At 42.0% G+C, this 6,000-nt stretch overlaps 1 long non-coding RNA gene across 2 annotated transcripts in view; it reads left to right on the top strand.

The window, feature by feature from the left end:
- The first annotated feature begins 419 nt into the window (after positions 1 to 419).
- LOC148148831 (uncharacterized) overlaps positions 420 to 6,000 on the top strand; it is a 30,383-nt gene continuing 24,802 nt past the window's right edge. For both annotated transcript variants that reach the window (XR_015758682.1, XR_015758680.1), the window contains exon 1: positions 420 to 815. This is a non-coding gene — a long non-coding RNA (uncharacterized LOC148148831). The remainder of the gene's footprint in view (positions 816 to 6,000) is intronic.

Here is a 6,000-nt window from a genome sequence, read left to right as displayed (position 1 = left end):
GCAATATGAAAAGGATGTCTTCTGTCTGTGCCGCCCTTCCCTACTCTGCTCCTTCACATGCACACACCTTAAAGGACGCTGCTCAATGCAAAGAGGTGAAGGACCACAAAATAAATGAACTGCAGAGACATTAAGATTTGTTACATAGTTTTTTTTTCAATAGTTTTGGAAACAGTTTGTACATAGTAGCTGTACTTTACAATGAAATGTTACTGTGAGAAGCCCGCTACTGATGTGAGTGTAACATGCTGATATCAAGGAGAAATTATTCTTTGATAGTGTAGGTTTCCAACACTGTAAATTTCAGTGAAGACTCATAGGGCATTCGTTAACATAAGTGATGAAGAGTATTCTGAGAAGCAATGGACATTGATGGCTGATTCATTGTGTTCCGGATACATACAGTATATATTTGTTAATGTCACATGATATAACACAGATCAGCTTCATAGACCATCTGTCCTTTGAAAGTACAACAAGCAGCTGCACAAAATACTTTCAAATTGCTGCGTTTCCATGGACAGAAGTTAGATTGTCTGTTTCTTCTTACTCTGCAATTGTCTTTAATGTGTCAAAACTTGTCCCTGTCCATTAGTGGTCACTTTGTCCTGAAAACTGATGGAATTACAGGAATGATTTAATAGAGGTTTTTATTGCGAAAGAATGTTGCAGGATATTTTTAAAAAGACTGTTTCCAGCAAATGAGGATTTATGAGGGAACCTACATTGAAGATTAAATATGCTGCAGATTGAGGAACACAGGTCAACCTTTCAAGCTTCAAAACATTTTTCCAAAAACATTGGCAAGCTATATGGTGAGTATAAGCTGTGAACTGTGCCTGTTGGCGTCGATGGTTGTCATTTTGAAATGTTTAAGAAATCATTACACCAGTAATTTGACTTAAATCAAAGTGTCACATTTTATTTAGTAAAGATATTCTTCAAGAATAGTTTGAGCCGTAATCATCATGTTTCAAAACCATCAAATTCTTAGCTTCGGCATCTAACAAAAATGGATGGATTTTTAGGAAGGGGGTGGGAACTCAAACCAGGAAATGCCTGGCAGACCCATCTCCATTAAAAGGGCCCACTCCTGAACATATTTTCATCACAGGGAAGTAGAAGTGGGATGGAGTTGGAATTTGAAGTGGGCTGGTTTCTCTGAACATCAGTCCCATTGTATTGAAGGCTATATTAGATTGTCTAGTCCTCACCCTCAACACCTCTTCACTGAATGCAGTCAGGATGTTTCCCTTGGCTGGGTATTTGAGAATATGGTGTGACAGTCTCACATTGAGGGGACAGGCCATTTAGGACTGAGATGAGTAGGAATTTTGTCATTCGGAGCATCTTTGGAATCTTCCACATTGAGGTCTATAGAGGATCAGTCCTCAAGATTGATACATTTCTGAATATTAAATGCCTCAACTGATATGGGGATACTGCAGGAAAGTGGCATTGAGCAAGAGGATCAACCTTGATCTAGGTGAATGGCACAGAAAGGGGCTGAATGATCTACCCTTTCCTATTTCTCAAGTTCCTACATTCCTATGAATAGACTGCCTTTTGGCCATTTTCCATGACTGAGTGTCAATGCTCAGCCAATCATTCATAATGAGGCCCTCTGGAGAAGCCGATGTTTCGCCACTTTTCTTTTTGTTAAGGGTCAGCTCACATGCTAGGCTTCTGGCTCTATCCCCATCTCTGTCCGCCATTGCCAACTAATGGAGGATGCCTGGCCAAACTCCTTAGCAGCCAAGGGAATACATCCAAAAAAGTGCCTGCATCCAGCCCCACCTTGAACTCCAAAGGTTGAGGTTGGAGTTCACCTGCTAGACCTTTCAACGTGTCTCCAGTGCCTGCACAGATTGGGACGGGGAACAAGATAGACAGAGAAGCATTTTTGATCTTCACCAGCACAAGGGTGGTCTCCCTGTTCTCTGCAGTCAAAACCCATTTTAAACCTGAAGAAAACCAGTTGATTTTTTCTTCAGTAGTAAAGTGTAACTTTTATTTGATAAGACAGAGACCTTTTATAAGTGATCCAGTACCTTGTGCCTCTAGCAAATCAGTGGAAGCATTGGAGAAAGATGACTGAAAAGCGACATCTGACCAGCATTAGAATCATAAGGACCAAGTTATTGAAAAAGGCAAGAAATGGGATTGCTGGGGCCTTGACCAAGATCTTTAAATCCTCACTGGCCACTGAAAAGGTCCTGAAGGAATAATACAGACTGATGACCCTCACCTTGGTGTTTGGGAAGCTATTGGAAAGAATTCCTAAGGATAGAATTTACACTCTTTTACAAAAGCATGGCCTAGTTAGGGACAGTCACCATGGCTTTGTGCGGGGCAGGTCATTTCTTACTAATTTGATAAAGGTTTTTGAGGAAGTGGTCTTTTATTCATTTGTGGGACTTGAGCATTGCTGGGCTGGGCCAGCATTGATAGCCCATCCCTATTTGCCCTTGAGAAGGTGGTGGTGAGCTGTCTTCTTGAATCGCTGCAGTCCACTTGCTGTGGGTTGACCCATAATGCCAGTAGGGAGGGAATTCCAGGATTTTGACCCAATGACTGTGAAGGAACGGCGGGGTGGTGAATGGCTTGGATGGGAACTTTTACCCAAGTACCTATTGCCCTTGTCCTTCTAGATGGAAATGGTCATGGGTTTGGAAGGTGAACCAAGGCTATAATGAGGTCAGGATCTGAGTGATCCTGGGGAAACCCAAACTGGTGTCACTGAGCAGGTGCTGCTTGATAGCACTGTTGATGACCCCTTCCACCATTTTACTGATGATGGAGAGTAGACTGATTGGGCAGTAATTGGCCAGGTTGGATTTGTCCTGGTAGCATTGTGTACAGGACATACTTGAGCAAGTTTCCACATTGTTGGGTAGATGCCAGTGTTATAACTATACTTGGCTAAGGGAGCAGCAGGTTCTGGAGCACATTTTCTGTACTATTAGTGGAATGTTATTAGGGCCCATCGCCTTTACAGTATCCAGTGCCTCCAGCCATTTCTTGATACCACGTGGAGTGAATCAAATTGGCTGGAGACTGGTGTCTGTGATGCTGGGGAACCACTGGAGGAGCTTGAGATGGATCATCCACTCAGCATTTCTGACTGAAGAATGTTGCAACTGCATCAGCCTTATCTTTTGCACTGATGTGCTGGGCTCCTCCATAGTTGAGGATCAGGATATTTGTGGAGCCTCCACCTCCAGTGAGTTATTTAATTGTCCACCACCATTCACTACTGGACGTGGAAGGAATGCAGAACGTAGATTTGATCAGTTGGTTGTGGGATCGCTTAGCTGTGTCTATCACTTGCTGTTTGTGCCATTTGGCACACAAGTAGTCCTGTTTGGTAGCTTCACGAGGTTGACACATCATTTTTAGGTAAGCCTGATGCTGTTCCTGGTATACCCTCCTGCACTCTCCATTGAACCAGGTTTGATCCCCTGGCTTGATTGTAATGGTTGAGTGGGGGATATGCTGGGCCATGAGGTACAGATTGTGCTGGAGTACAGTTCTGTTGCTGTTGATGGCCCACAGCGCCTCATGGATGCCCGGTCTTGAGCTGCTAAATCGGTTCAAAGTCTGTCCCATTTAGCGTGGTGATAGTGCCACACAACACAATGGAGGTAATTCTCAATGTGAAGGTGGGACTTTGTCTCCACAAGGACAGTGCAGTGGTCACTTTTACCTAATACTGTCATTGTTGATAATGAGGGATGTTGTCTACGTGAATTTCAGTAAGGCTTTTAGCAAGGTCCCTCATAGTAGGATCTCCAGAAGATTATGATGTATGGGATCCACAGTGATTTGGCCACTTGGATTCAGAATTGGTTTGCCCATAGAAGAAAGAGGGTAGTGGAGGAAGGGTGTTTTTCTGGCTGAAGGTCGGTGACTAGTGCTGTTCCGCAGGGATCTGTACTGAGACCTCTGTGTTTTGTGATTTTAAATAAATGATTTGGATGAAAATGTAGATGGCTGTTTTAGTATGTTTGCAGGTGACCCAAAGATTGGTGGAGTTGTAAATGCTATAGAAGGTTGTTAAAAGATACAGTGGGATAGAGATCAGTTGCAGATATGGGCAGAGAAATGACAGATGGAGCTTAGTCCTGAGTAAGTCTGAGGTGTTGCGCTTTGGGAGATCAAATGTTATGGAAAGTATATAGTTAATGGAAGGATTCTGAATAGCATTGATGTACAGAGGGATCTTGGAGTTCAAGTCCATAGCTCCCTGAAAATGACTATGCAATTAGATAGGGTGATAAAGGAGGTGTATGTTATACTTGCCTTTGAGTACAAGAGCCAGGAAATTATGTTGCAGCTTTATAAGACTTTGGCTAGACCACACTGCATTCAATTCTGGTCACCACATTACAGGAAGGATTTGGAGATGGTGCAGGAGATGTTTAACATGCTACCTGAATTATAGGATGTGAGCTATAGGAGATGCTGGAAACACTCAGCTTGTTATTTTTCTGGAATGGTGGAAACTGAGGGAAGACTTGACAGAAATGTATAAACTTACGTGATGCATACACAGGGTTGACAGTAAGAATCTTTTTCTCAGAGTTAAAATACTATAGTGTATGAAGTTAAGGTGAAAGGGGGAAGTTCAAAGGAGATGTGAGGTGCGGGGTTTTACACAGTAGTATGAGTCTAGAACATACTGCCAAGGATGGTGGTGGAGATATATATGATAGGGGCATTTTGATAAGCACATGAATATGCAAGGGATGGAGGGATAATGGACTAAGGGAAAGCAGAAGGGATTTATTTAATTTGGTGTCATGTTCGGCACAATATCATGGGCCAAGGGACGGTTTCTGTGCTGTACTGTTCTATGTTATATCTGAACAATCTGTGAAATGGAACCACTGAACTGCATTCCAGCTCTCCTTTGAGGAGAGACACTACTAGACCTGGTGAGTTTTTGTAGCACTTTCTGTTTTCAATTCAGACCTCCAACAACCATAGTATTTTGCCTTTGTTTTAGCACCATTGCATTTGTCATCCTGTTACAAAAGCCCAAGATAATTACAGGAGTGAGAGCTGGTCAATTGGCCCACCTTAATTCATGCAGCCAGAAAAATGTGGAATGTTTCTGCACCTCTTGCTTATATTATCTAATTAATTCTTAAAAGATTTTGTGAATTTTTTCAGCATCACACTTTCTGAACATTTATTCTGTAAGTTGATACTCCTGTTCAGAAATGTTATTGAAAACACCTCCCAGTTCACTTGTTTTGGCTATTGCGCATTCCATTGCATTTGACCCCTTTAAAATTACAGCTCTGCCTCCTAGTGTTGGTATTTATGTGTTCCACATCATGTTAACGTTAATAACTCAGTCTCCCCCAAGGCTGCTCTAAATCCTATTTCCTGTGCACTTTTTGGACCATTTTACAAATACCAAATGATTATGAGGATGGCCCCCTTTGCTTCCTTAACACAGTCGGCAGTGAATCAGTCATGCGTCTCATTAATCAACTCTGAGCTGGAATCATTTGCGGTTTTTCAGTTTATATTTGTTTGATTAAGTTACCCTTAAAATAGCTCTTTGTCCTCACACAACCTCTCTATCTCCTCCTTATATTAGCCAGATGGTCTGTAGCATAACTTTCATGTTAGCTTGAATTGTACTTTGAAGATATTGAAGCAGATTGCGTAATCCAAACCCTCTTTTGCCTCTCAAGTATCAGTGACTGTTATGTTGCTTTGAACGTTCGTCATTATTTTACATTTGAACAAATAAATTCAGTGCAAGAATAGGCCACTTGGCTCCTCAAGCTTGCTCCAACCTTCAATAAAATCACAGCTGACCCAATATGGCCTCAACACCTTTTTTCAGCCTTTCCCAATACTTTTTCAATCCTTTGTCAATCATGAATAGAACTTAGCCTTACAAATACCCCACCTTCTGCTGCTATCTTGGGAACAGAATTCTGCAGACTAACAACACTCAGAGAAAATATTTCTCCTCGCCTC

Source organism: Chiloscyllium plagiosum, unplaced genomic scaffold, assembly GCF_037043375.1.
Source record: "Chiloscyllium plagiosum isolate Xiang-an unplaced genomic scaffold, Cpla_swu_hap1 HiC_scaffold_11, whole genome shotgun sequence".
NCBI classification, from domain to species: Eukaryota; Metazoa; Chordata; class Chondrichthyes; order Orectolobiformes; family Hemiscylliidae; genus Chiloscyllium; species Chiloscyllium plagiosum.
Note: the sequence above shows the minus strand (reverse complement) of the source record. Positions and strands in the feature narration are given on the sequence as shown.